This window comes from Triticum aestivum, chromosome 3D, assembly GCF_018294505.1.
Source record: "Triticum aestivum cultivar Chinese Spring chromosome 3D, IWGSC CS RefSeq v2.1, whole genome shotgun sequence".
NCBI lineage: Eukaryota > Viridiplantae > Streptophyta > Magnoliopsida > Poales > Poaceae > Triticum > Triticum aestivum.
The window spans coordinates 397,642,265-397,656,435 of NC_057802.1; the positions used below are offsets into that span (position 1 = coordinate 397,642,265).

A 14,171-nucleotide genomic window follows, 5' to 3' on the forward strand; every position below is an offset into this window, starting at 1 on the left:
GGGTATGCCTCTCTTCTCTCTCTCGGGCTATGACTTGGAATGAAGGATTTTTACCCGGAGGTCGATTTGAGTCGTTTCTTCCTCTTGTAGCTCCCTAAGACCATCAGTGGCAACGAATGGAGCGGGGTGGCTGAAGATCTATCTGCTCGTTGTCACCATCAATCTCCATGCGTGAAGCTACTTGCGTTTGATTCTGTGGACACTGGGAGGAAGTTTCTGGCATGTGCAGAGAAGGTTAGACCCTCTTCCGTTGTTACAAATCATTTGTTAGATGTGATTCAGACACTGTCACGGTCCCAACCCATTCATACCACACCTTCAACCAAACGCATCCTAAGACAGTGTCACAGTTTGTACCTAGTATCTTAAATTGTTGCCATCTCATCAGCGGTGCCATTAGAAAATTATTTGGCACCGCTTCAGCAGTTTGTGCAGCCAACTTTGGTCCACACATCCGAGCAGCCAAGCAGTAAAATACTAAATCTTTATGGCACGAAGGAACTGGGCATCGGAGCAACTACGTGCTCCGGAGTCCGGGTCCCTGATTTTTTTCCGCTGCATCGGCTCGCCAGTTCAGGGCACCGGTGCGAGATGTAGCAACAGTTGTCTTTACACCAGTTTTGGCATACATAGTGGACGGCCTTAGTGCTATTAGTTCTATGTTACTAAATTTGTGCATGTACACACCTGTTAGTATCAATTTGCTGTCATCCAAACACTGTCGCTATGCTGTTGCAGTTATATTTACCTTCCTCATAAAATGTTCAATTTGTTATTTATTGTACATGAGTAAGAACTTGTAGCGTCGTTGTAGTTAATTATAGCTTCTGATGTTCCAGAATTTGGTTGTTGTCTCAGTACCAATTATTTCATTTGCACATTGATCTTTTTGAGAAGATATGTCATAATTAACATGTTTCTTCAGTTTTTCAAAATAAGCATTGGTGATTTTCTATGTTGCTATAAACCCATTTCCCCTACAATTGTTACTGATCTAGTTTTAAATATTATAGGATGAACGGAAGTGTTCTTACTTGGAGTGGGTTGATCAAGAGTGGCCACAGTCTTTGAAGATGTGCCTAACGAAGCTCTGGAGCATGTATGAGGAAGTGAACACAGCTAGGCTTAGAGAAAGTCTTGTCAACGCTGAAGCATATTTCAAGATGCGGGATAAAATGTTGAAGGTGGAGAATGAACTCAGATTTTTTTAAAAGACTTTGCTAAGATGGTGTTGGCGAAGGAGGAGGCACTTTCCCAGTTGGCCCGTGCAAAACGGGTTCTTACTGAACTGAAAGCAGAGGTGGATAAGACGAGCCTGGATGATCTCGATTAGGGAAATGAATATATTGTTCTTATGAAGTTGAACTAGCTATATGTTGTACTGTGTTGTTTTCATGTAGCTACCGTACTGTGATGTTATAATATATTTATGTGCCTGATAACAGCTGTTCGATATGAAATGTGAATTTGCGTAATACTGGAATTATTAATTGTAAACTAATAAACCTGCTAAATGTGTCATGGACCTTTGCAAACGGTTCTAGCAGTAAAAGCGGTTGCGATGGATAGCCCAATGCCACACAGTTTTCTTCATCAAATCGTGTGTGATATAGTTGATAAAAGCAAACAGTTAACCAAGGAAGACCGTGTGTGATAGTTACACCTTTCACACATGAGCCTACACATAAAAGTGTGTGGGATGTACGTCCGAACGGAAAAGTTTTCCCTGGATTGACTGTGTGGGATGTACATAAGAACAGAAATGTATTCCTTGGATTGACTGTGTGTGATATACATACGAACGGAAATGTTTTTCTGGGATTCACCGTGTGGGATGTACATACCTACGGAATTGATTTTCTCGGATTACCGTGTGGGATGTACATACCTACGGAAATGATTTCTGCGATTCACCGTGTGGGATGTACATACCTATGGAAATGATTGGGTTTCGATGCCTCGCTCGATCGCACACGGCCCCAGCCTGGGTCTGAGGAGGGCCTACCCCCGACGATTTCTTGGTCATGTGGGAAGGACACCCTATCGCACACACTCACTTGGCGACGGTTCCAAATGCCATCGCGCAAAGGGGTAAAAAACCATTTGTTTAGGACCGACGCGCACCAGTGTAAGGATCACAGTTTATATACTGTTAGGATTAATTTAATTCGGTAATTAAGGATAATCCACCCTTGTACAAACTGCTCATGCGGGTTGCTAGTCAACCAACGCGACGGTTCTCCCACACCCCCACGACGGACGCGTCCTTTCAATCGCATCTCTTCTGCTTGTATATAAACTGTGATCCTTAATGGAATAGAGACAGTTCGATCAAATCGTACTTTCACACGCTATAAGCACTTTCACTCTGCCGAGAGAGCAAATCAAGCCGGCGATAGTCGCCGGAAAAGCAAACTAGAAGGGAAGAAAGGAGAAGGTAAGAGAATGCCTCGTGGTCTCCTGTCCTTCTTCCTGCGCCTTGTTCGTGACGGCGGTCGACGTCGACAGAACCGCCGCCGCCGCCATGGTGTTGACGGACTTCGCCGTCACAACCGCGACGCCCGTGATCTTCGCCGGTTCGGAGGCCGGCGGAACGGTTTCCGTCGCTACGGAGGGCGTCAACGTGGCCCACGTCTTGGGCATGGCGCCCGAGGACCTAAGGACCTAATGCTCATGACGGTGCCGGGCCTTCTGGTGTTCCGCCTGAACCGGACATGCCGGCAGTGCCGCCGCTCCTAGCCTGGATTCTTGCCGGGCCGGCCGCTCTAATGTTGTACGCGGACAAAGTAATGGAGCCCGCGTACGAAGCAATGGATGTCGACACCGTCGGCGTTGAGCCGGAACTCGCAGCTCCCTCACCACCGTGTTTTTGCCCGGTGCACAGCTGGAGGCCATGCGTGACTCCACCACCGTCTCCACCGCAGGACTACGAGGACCAGGAGGAGGCCGAACCTACACAACACATGCCGCCCGCGGAGCCCGCACATACGGACTCCCCGCGTCTTCCGTCTCCTCCTTATTCGGGCGTGCGTATGGGCTAGTGGACAACCATCACACTAGGCCTAGTTGGCTAGTGGGCACTAGCCCATGCTGTACGAGCAGCAAAAAAATCAAAAAAAAGGAAAAGGTGGCTTTACCACGGTAGGCTATCCTGTTTTTGGCCTATTTGCCATTGTTTTTTGTTTTCTTTTCTGATTAGCTTCTGGCTTTTTCAGTTTTTATACATATGTGTTTGTTAGTATTTTCTAACATAGTACTATGTATTGTCTGCTTATAAATGTCAACATGTTTTTATGGATGCAATTTTTAATTGCTACATGTTGATTATGCTTGAAAATTTTATGACTACTTTCATTTTTTGCACATATCTTATGGATTGCATTGATGGCAATATATAACTTTGTTCATGGCTGTGAGGTCTACACCACCTAGTGATTACCTTCAAGGTGTTTTATTTAACACAAGGGTGTACAAAGTACCATAAGAATAAGGTCTACACTACTTGGTAGTGATTACCTCAAAGCAAAAAATGACAGCACACATATTGTGGCATGAAAATAGCCATACGAGTGTATACGCCACTTCGTGGTTATTACCTCTATGTCTTCTACAAAACAAAGATCTACGCCATTTTATGGTGATTATCTTTTGTAGAAAGTCATATTTTGGGTCATTTAGGCTTTTCCTAGACCTTTATATTTGAATCAAACATTTTATTTTACACATAATTAATTTACATGAGTGTAAATTAATGCGCATGATATTTTCATGCAGGGTATGGCTGACATATCCAAGAAGGAATTTGCTGAGTTTGCCATTGATGGCAGAAATTATCTGACCTGGGCCATGGATGAAAAGATTAAGTTGGCGGCCAGGAATCTGATCAGCACTATAACCACACCTACTCAAGGTGCTCCTACTATCGCAGATACGGGAAAATTCCTCTTGCACTTCATTCGACACCACCTTGATCCTTCTCTGAAAGAAAAGTACATGATGGAGGAAAGTCCTCTATCATTGTGGAGCTTCTTAAAGGAGCGTTATGATCAACAAAGGTTGGTGATGTTGCCTGAAGCGTAAAGATAATGGGCACTTATCCGTTTCCAGCATTTTAAGTCCGTTGTAGCATACAATTATGTCGTGCATCAAATCAACTCTAAGTTGAGATTCTGCAATAGTGCAGTTTCAGATGCGGATCTCATTGAAAATACACTCTCTACTTTTCATCCTAATATGAGGATTCTTGCTGAACAACATCGTCAACATAAAAACAAGAAGCATTCTGAGTTGATATGTGCACTTCTTCCGGCAGAAAAGCAAAGTGAAATTCTTGATAAGAATAATATGTCCCGTCCAACGGGAACACTGCCGCTGCCTGAAGCACATCTCAATTATTAGAATACTTAAAAGTGTCGTGGTCCCAAAAGGAACCATAGGAAGTTTAAAGGAAAGTGGAGACGCAGTGATAATTAGAATAGCAATGGAGTTCAAAAGGGCAAGAATCATTTTAAGATAAATGATAAGGTTAGCAGATCTCAAGCTTGCTACAGATGTGGTTCTACTACTCATCATGCAAGGAAGTGTACAACTTCTAAGAATTTGGTGACGCTGTATCAACAATCAATTGGCAAGGGAAAGAAGGCTCAAGGGAACCAATACAAAGCTCACTTCACTGGTCCAATGATTGAAAGTTCTCAAGACATTCATCGGAACGAAGTTCATGACAACATGGAGAACCAAGATCAGGCTCAGCAAAGGGAAGGACCACCACTTAATGTTGATGAGATGTTGGTGGACTTCGCTTCTACTAAAGATATATATGGAGATATACTTTGATCTCCTAGTAATGTCATAAGTATTATGATAATGTCCTTAGTTATATTGTGTGTTGTAAAATAATTATGTCCTCAGACATAGGTATTGTAATAATTATGTACTTATACATAATGTATTATAATATGTAAGCAGACATACATAGTATGTAATGTATGTGTTAGTTATATATGAGATTGGATAAATAATGACTTTTATTCTTTTACTCTATAGAAAATTTCGAGAAACAATCCAATGGAGGAGGAAATTTGTTTAGTAGACAGTGGTGCCTCTAACACAATTCTACGGGAGGTTAAATATTTCCAAAGTCTCACAAAGTGTAAGGGAATTGTTATGACAATTGGTGGTCATGACACGGTAATTGTTGGTTCTGGTCAAGCCACATTTACACTCCATAATGGTACAAAACATGAAATCCAGTAGGCATTATTGTATCCGGATTCAACTCGTACCCTGTTGAGTTTTAAGGATATCCGCATGAATGGCTACCACATTGAAACTCATGAAGACAATGCGGTTGAAAGCCTACTCATAACTCAACAGAAGGGATCCGACAAGGAAATCCTTGAGAGACTGCCTGCTCTATCTTCTGGACTGTATTACACATACATCAAGCCAGAGCAACATTTGGCATACAAAATAATTTTTCAGAATCTTGACAAGTTCAAGATATGGCATGATCGCCTGGGTCATCCTGGTGTGGGGATGATGAGAAAAATTATTGATGGTTCAGCTGGACACAACATAACGGTTTCTAATTTCCCCAAATCCTTGGATTTTGTATGCACTGCATGTGCAACAGGGAAATTAATCACAAGACCTTCATAGCTGAAGATCAAGAATGAACCACTTAATTTTCTTGAACGCATTCAATGAGATATATGTGGCCCAATTCAACCGTTATCGGGACCATTTAGATATTTTATGGTGCTCATTGATGCATCAACAAGATGGTCCAATGTGTGTCTATTATCAACAAGGAACCATGCTTTTGCTAAGCTGATCGCTCAAATCATTAAACTAAGGGCAAATCATCCTGAACACATGATAAAATCCATCAGAATGGATAATGCTGCTGAATTTAGTTCATGAGCATTCAATTATTACTGCCTAGCTTTGGGCATAACTGTGGAGCATTCTGTACCATATGTACACACACAAAATGGTCTTGCGGAATCACTTATCAAGAGGATCAAGTTGATAGAAAGACCACTCCTGCAGAACTGTAATCTTCCAACATCTTGTTGGGGACATGCGGTATTGCATGTCGCAGAGTTGATACAAATTCGACCAACTGCATATCATACGGCCTCCCCATTGCAGTTAATACATGGAAATCAACCAAGTATTTCCCATCTTCGAAGATTCGGTTGCGCTGTGTACGTACCAATATCACCACCTCACCGTACATCAATGGGTCCACATAGAAAATGGGGATCTATGTGGGGTACAATTCTCCGTCGATTATAAAGTACCTGGAACCTCTAACAGGGGACCTATTTACAGCCCAGTATGATGATTGTATCTTCGATGTGTTGGGGAACGTAGTAATAATTCAAAATTTTCCTACGTGTCACCAAGATCAATCTAGGAGATGCTAGCAACGAGAGAGAGGGAGTGCATCTTCATACCCTTGAAGATCGCTAAGCGGAAGCGTTACAAGAACGCGGTTGATGGAGTCGTACTAGCGGCGATTCAAATCGCGGAAGATCCGATCCAAGCGCCGAACGGACGGCGCCTCCGCGTTCAACACACGTACAGCCCGGGACGTCTCCTCCTTCTTGATCCAGCAAGGGGAGAGGAGAAGTTGAGGGAAAGCTCCGGCAACACGACGGCGTGGTGGTGGTGGAGCTCATGGTTCTCCGGCAGGGCTTCGCCAAGCACTATGGAGGAGGAGAGGGCTGCGCCAGGGGAAGGGGGTGCGGCTGCCCTCTCTCTCCCTCACTATATATAGGGGGAAGGGGGTCGAGGAGGCGCCCTAGGGTTCCCTAGGGGAGGGGTGGCGGCCACAGGGAAACCCTAGATGGGTTTGGGCGCCCCCACCCCTAGGAAACTTGCCCCCCCCAAGCCGGGAGGGGTGGCTGCCCTAGGGGAGGCGCCCCCACCTCTCCACGTTACGTGAGATGGGGTGGGAGGGGCGCACAGCCCCTTAGTGGGCTGATGTGCCCCCTCCCCTTGGCCCATAAGGCCCCCAACGCTTGTCGGGGCCTCCGAAACACCTTTCGGTCACGCTGGTCGTCACCCGGTACCCCCGGAACAATTCGGGACTCCAATACCCTTTGTCCAATATATCGATCTTCACCTCCGGACCATTCTGGAGTTCCTCGTCACGTCCGGGATCTCATCCGGGACTCCGAACAACCTTCCGTAACCACATACTATTTCCCATAACAACTCTAGCATCACCGAACCTTAAGTGTGTAGACCCTACGGGTTTGGGAACCATGCAGACATGACCGAGACACCTCTCCGGCCAATAACCAATAGCGGGATCTGGATACCCATATAGGCTCCCACATGTTCCACGATGATCTCATCGGATGAACCACGATGTCGGGGATTCAACCAATCCCGTATACAATTCCCTTTGTCTATCGGTATGTTACTTGCCCGAGATTCGATCGTCGGTATCCCTATACCTTGTTCAATCTCGTTACCGGCAGGTCTCTTTACTCGTTCCGTAACACATGATCCCGTGACTAACTTCTTAGTCACATTGAGCTCATTATGATGATGCATTACCGAGTGGGCCTAGAGATACCTCTCCGTCACACGGAGTGACAAATCCCAGTCTCGATTCGTGCAAACCCAGCACACACTTTCGGAGATACCTGTAGTGCACCTTTATAGTCACCCAGTTACGTTGTGACGTTTGATACACCCAAAGCACTCCTACGGTATCCGGGAGTTACACAATCTCATGGTCTAAGGAAATGATACTTGACATTGGAAAAGCTCTAGCGAACGAACTACACGATCTTGTGCTATGCTTAGGATTGGGTCTTGTCCATCACATCATTCTCCTAATGATGTGATCCCGTTATCAATGACATCCAATGTCCATGGTCAGGAAACCATAACCATCTATTGATCAACGAGCTAGTCAACTAGAGGCTTACTAGGGACATGTTGTGGTCTATGTATTCACACATGTATTACGGTTTCCGGTCAATACAATTATAGCATGAACAATAGACAATTATCATGAACAAGGAAATATAATAATAACCATTTTATTATTGCCTCTAGGGCATATTTCCAACACGATGAGGACAATTTTTCGGCATTAGGGGGAGAAAAGAACCACAAAGAATGCCGGGAAATAGATTGGAATGTCAAAGGCATTTAGTCCTTAGATCCACGTACGAATGGATCTGAACTAGAAGTTCAGAAAATTATTAATTTGCAAATAATCTGCTAGATGCATTTACTGACTGTAAAGGTGTCACTAAATCCCATGTTCCCGGTATGAATGTTCCAAAGAGAGCTGAGATATCTCATAAGACCACTCAACTGCCCAAGAGGGGGAGAAAACTGGAGAAAAAGGACAAGGCTTCTCAGAAGCGTCCACGGGAAGTGAGGATCCCTCAAATAGTAAATGCAGGTCAACCATGAGTAGATATTCAACCTAGTGTTGAAAAGCACCTAAAGGATGTTATGCATCCAGAACTTAGCACAACTGTGCACACAAATATTGGTGTTGGTGCATCGGTACACCCTGACTCGATTGTTGTGGGAAATCACGATGAGTCAGAAGGTATTGATGAGATTTCCATCAACTATGTTGAATCAGGAGAATCATTCAACAGAAATACTACAATTGTCGACATATTTTTCGCCCTAAAGATTGCAGATGACCTGGCATTGGATTGTGAACCTAAGTCCATGGCAGAGTGTATGAAACGCTCAGACTGGTCCAACTGGAAGGTTGCAATAGAGGATGAATTGCGCTCGCTTGCCAAGAGAGGGTTATTTACTGTAGTAATACCCACTCCTCATAATGTTTTCCCCGTGGGGGCAAAATGGGTTTTTGTTCGTAAAAGGAACGAAAACAATGAGGTGGTGAGATATAAAGCGAGGCTTGTAGCACGAGGGTTTACACAGAGACCTGGCATCGATTATGATGAAACATATTCTCCTGTGATGAGTGGAATCACATACCGATACTTGATATCACTGGCAGTGCAAATGAATTTGTATATCCAATTGATGGACGTGGTGACATCATATTTATATGGGTCACTTAAGACGGATATCTATATGAAAGTTCCCGAGGGACTGAAGATTTCGGATCCGAAAGCTAATCACAACATGTATTGCATAAAGCTACTGAAGTCGTTATACGACTTGAGATAGTCAAGTAGAATGTGGTATAACCGACTAAGTGAGTTCCTTCTAAAGAAGGGTTACTCAAACAACAATGATTGCCCATGTGTGTTCATCAAGAAATCCACTGATGGATTTTGTATAATTTCCTTGTATGTAGATGACTTGAACATCATTGGGACTACACGAGAAATACATGAGGCAAGTAATCATTTGAAGACGGAATTCGAGATGAAAGATTTGGGTAAAACCAAATTTTGTCTTGGTTGGCAACTTGAACATTTTTCTTCAGGAATACTTGTTCATCAGTGTGCTTACATCCAAAAGATATTGGAAAAATTCAATATGGATAAAGCATACCCATCAAAAACACCTATGGTCGTCAGATCTCTTGATAGAGATAAAGACCCATTTAGGCCTAAGGGTGGTGATGAAGAGATATTGGGACCAGAGTTTCCATATCTCAGTGCCATTGGTGCACTAATGTATGCAACAAACTGCACTAGACCTGACATAGCATTGGTAGTTAATTTGCTGGCTAGATACAGCGCATCACCAAGGAAAAGGCATTGGGTTGGTGTGAAGAATATTTTCAGATATCTTCAGGGCACCAAAGATCTTGGTTTATTCTATCAGAAAAATCAAGAGAGAACCATGGTGAGGTATTGCGATGCTGGATACTTGTCAGATCCCCATGAAGCCAGATCACAGACTGGTTTTGTCTTCTTACATGGAGGTGCATCCTTCTCTTGGAAGTCAACAAAGCAAACCTTAGTGGCAACGTACACCAGTCATTCTGAGATAATTGCTTTGTTCAAAGCATCACGTGAATCTGTATGGCTTTGCAGAATGATGAACTTTGTCCAAAGTTCAAGTGGGATTGGTTCGTTGAAATCACCCACCATTATCTATGAAGATAATGTTGCTTGTATTGCACAAATGCAAACGGGTTATATTAAGAGAAATATTACAAAGCATATTTCTTCTAAATTATTTTATCCCCATGATCTGCAAGAAAAGAGGGAGATAAGTATTTTGCAAACGAAGTCATGCGACAATCTCGCTAATCTATTTGCTAAGTCTTTGCCAAGTTCTCTATTTCATAAATATGTAACTGGAATTGGTATGAGACGACTTCGAGACTTGCAAAATTCAGGGGGAGAAATCTCCTAAGATATAACCTATTAAGATCACGAGATCTTTAATATTGCACTCTTTTCCTTTGTGAGTTTTTCCAAATGGTTTCTCATGTAAGGAAGGAGTTTTTCATGGCAATGTTGTATATTTTCTTCTCATTTTTCCCACGGGGTTTTGGAGAAGAAATTTCAAGGATGATCGGAGAATATTCCAAGGGTGATCGGTCTCAAAGACAAGCGAGAATTAGGGGGAGTGTTAGGATTAATTTAATCCGGTAATTAAGGATAATCCTCCCTTGTACAAACAACTCGTGTGGATTGCTAGTCAACCGACGCGATGGTTCTCCCACACCCCCACAACGGACGCGTCTTTTCAATCGCGCCTCTTCTGCTTGTATATAAAATGTGATCCTTAATGGAATAGAGACAGTTCGATCAATTCGTTCTTTCACATATACTCCCTCCGTTCCGAAATATAAGTCTTTTTAGACATTTCAAATGGACTACAACATATGGATGTATGTAGACATATTTTAGAGTGTAGATTCACTCATTTTGCTCCGTATGTAGTCATCTATTGGAATCTCTAGAAAGACTTATATTTTGGAACGGAGGGAGTACAAGCAGAACAGACGCGATAGAAAAGATGCGTCCGTCGTGGGGGCGTGGGAGAACCACCGCGTCGGTTTTCTAGCAATCCGCACGAGCAGTTTGTACAAGGGAGGATTATCCTTAATTACCGAATTAAATTAATCCTAACAAAATAGTCCAAATCAAAGGAGTAGTGCAAGGGATAAAAAAGGAAAAAACTAACGCCCACACGTGTGGCATCTTGCACATCGCCCACACGCCTCCTTTACCACTCATTTTGCTATGTGAACAGATGACATCAGCAGGAATCTTTTTGGTTTTCGGCTTAAAAATGTTTTATTTCCTAATTTAAAAATCAAATTAAAATTCCGTTTTCACCATTAAATCCGTCTCGACAAGATCTTCAAAACTAGACCCCATGTTGATATGTTTCGACGAATTTTTTTTGCCCAAAAGTTGCCATGATGTTTACACTGTAGTTGCCATAGTGCTTAAACTAAAGTTGCCATGTGGCAATTTCAGTTTGTAGAGCATGGCAATTTTAGTATTTTCATGATGGCAACTCCAGTCTTTGACCATGAAAATTATTTTTTGTATAAACCATGGCAATTTTAAGTGCATGTATCATGGAAATTTTAGTTTATGGTTCAAGGCAAGTCTAGTTTCTTAATTCCCCATTTTATAAATGTCAAAATTTTACTTTTAAATGTAGAAGAAATCTGAAACATATCATGGCAACTTCAGTGTAAACACCATGGCAATTCATGTGTAATAGACATGGCAACTTTTAACCCTAAAAAAATTCGTCAAAATATATTGATATGAGATCTAGTTTTGAAGATCTCGTCGCGAGGGATTTAATGGTGAAAACGGATTTTCAATCGGATTTTTCATTTAAGAGATAAAACATTTTAAAAACTAAAAATCCAAAAAGATTCTCACATGCATGCATGCGATGATGTGGCGCAATCTGAGTGTTATAGGGCGTGTGGGCGGGTTGAGCATCTCCAGCCGCGCCCCCAACAGGCCCTCCCCAGGCGTTTTTGCCGCGCCGGCGCCCAAAAAACGGCCCAGTCGCCCCCCAGAAGCCCGTTTTTCGCCGGCTCGGGCCGAATCTGGTGCCGGCAGACCCAGGCAGAACCCGGCGCCCTGGGGGGCGCCTGGGGCGCCGGCACAAGCGAAAAGGCGTGCGTGGGTCCGCCCTGTCGGCGAGTCGAGCGCCTCTTCCCGCCGTTTCTCCCCGCTTTTCCCCCAGTTCCCTCCCATTTTCTCCTTTCCTCCCGCCATTCTCTCTCCCGCTCGCCTCCCAGCCGGCCACCATGTCACCGAAGAAGTACGTCGTCCCCCGCGCCGCGGCAACCGCGACCGCCTCCTTCGCCCAGCCGAAGCAGAGGAAGCCGAGGGCGCCGCCGTCCAAGCCGCCGGGCATGACAAACGCCGATTGGAGGGTAGAAGTACAGCGACGGGAGGCCGTCACCGCCGACCGGCGGATCAGGGCCCTCGCCAAGAAGGCCCGTGACAACGCGGCACGCGCGGCTGCGGGTGCCGCTGCCGCTGCCGCTTCCGCGGACCAGGCCGAGGCCGAGGCGGCACGTGCGGGGATGATGAATCCCCCCGGCAACCACGCGCCGTACGCGCCCTGGGGTTAGCAAGGTGTCGGGTCTCCGACGCCGCAGCCATGGGGATCGCCGGGCTACGCCGACGGGGACGTGCACGGTGGGTTCAACCCAAATGTCACGTTCCCCCATGGACACCCGGCCCAGTGCACGCCCTCGCCCGCCTTCACCGGCGTGCAGTACCCTCCATACAACTACTCTCCGCCCGCGTACGCGTCCACCCCGACGCCCCCTCTCCGCGTTGCGCACTGCCCTTCTCGCACCTCGGCGACGCCAACGAGACCGAGACCGACATGGACGACATCATCGCGGAAGGATCGGCCGCGGCCGCCGCGTCTCCCGGGTTCACCGCGGATGAGGCGGTGGATCTCAGCGGCGGCATGGACGGCGAGCTCGCCTACGTCTACGGCGACGAGGAGCAGGAGGAGCAGGAGGAAGAGGACGAGGACGAGGAGGAGCCGGCGAGGAGGCGCAAGAAGAAGAAGCGGACGGCCAGGTCAGCCGAGCCGCGCATCAAGTGGGCGTCCAAGGAGGAGGAATGCCTCGCCGAGGCATGGAAAGTCGTCTGCCTCGACCCGACCACCGGCGCGAACCAGAGCATCGACACGTACTGGGCGCGCATCAAGGCCGAGTTCGACGAGCGCAAGCTCGTCGACCCCTACTTCAAAGGCGTCTACATGCAGCGCGGGTCGAAGGCGATGGCGAACCATTGGGGGCGCATCCAGGGGGCGTGCAACAAATGGCATGGTGTCGTCGAGGAGGTGGCCGCTCGCCCGGAGAGCGGCGCCAGCATTGAGGATCAGGTATGCCACGCCGGTCTCCTGTCTCTCTTCGCCGTGTGCGCCCGCCAACTGTTTGTTCGTCCCCGCGCAGTTGCTGCGCATGTTCGGCCTGTATAGGCAGAGCAACAACGACGCCGAGTTCAAGTACCTCCACGTTTACAAGCGCATTGACAAGTGCGACAAGTGGGCGGAAGTCCGGCGCACCCTCGATAAGGCCAAGGAGACATACAAGCCGGACGCGCCGGCTCCGGCGCGTCAGAAGGGCGGCCGGACGGCAACAAATGTGCCAAGAAGGGGAAACACGCCGACGCGGCCACCGCTCGTGTGCAGGAATCCATCCAGCACTGCCTCGCCGACGCACAGGCCCGGACCGTCCTTCGTGGAGAGAAGACCGAGGCTCGGTGGTCGGCGTTGATGTCGACAAGCGCCGTCAAGCTCGACCTACTCCGGACCAACGTCGCCGTGAAGAAGAGGAACACCGACCTGGCTTTCCTGCTGGGCGGGGCGGACATGCTCCAGAGCACCGACGAGGCGGTCAAGGCGTGGTACAGGGCGCATGTCGGCCTTATCCTGGACCAGCTTCCCTCGACGACGCCGCCCACGCCCACGCCCACGACGACGCCGCCCACGCCCACGCCGCCAACAAGCCCGACCGATGATGCCGCCGAGACTGCCCGCAGCGCAGAAGCCACGCCGCCAAGCACAGAGACCCCGTCAAGCCCGCGCACGCCGACTCCGCCGACGCCGGAGGCCGACCTCGCCGTCTGATGCGCGTTTCTGTTCTGATTTTTGTACGCCGAACTTTTCATCGATCGCCGATCACCGCTTGATCGCCGGATTATGGCGTTTATTTTTGAGCGCGGGAATGAACTACGTTTGAATTTGCC

The 14,171-nt window shown here is 46.7% G+C and overlaps 1 pseudogene; it reads right to left on the minus strand.

The window, feature by feature from the left end:
* Positions 1-2,331: 2,331 nt before the first annotated feature.
* On the minus strand, positions 2,332-14,093 carry LOC123076326 (uncharacterized; annotated as a pseudogene).
* Positions 14,094-14,171: the final 78 nt, after the last annotated feature.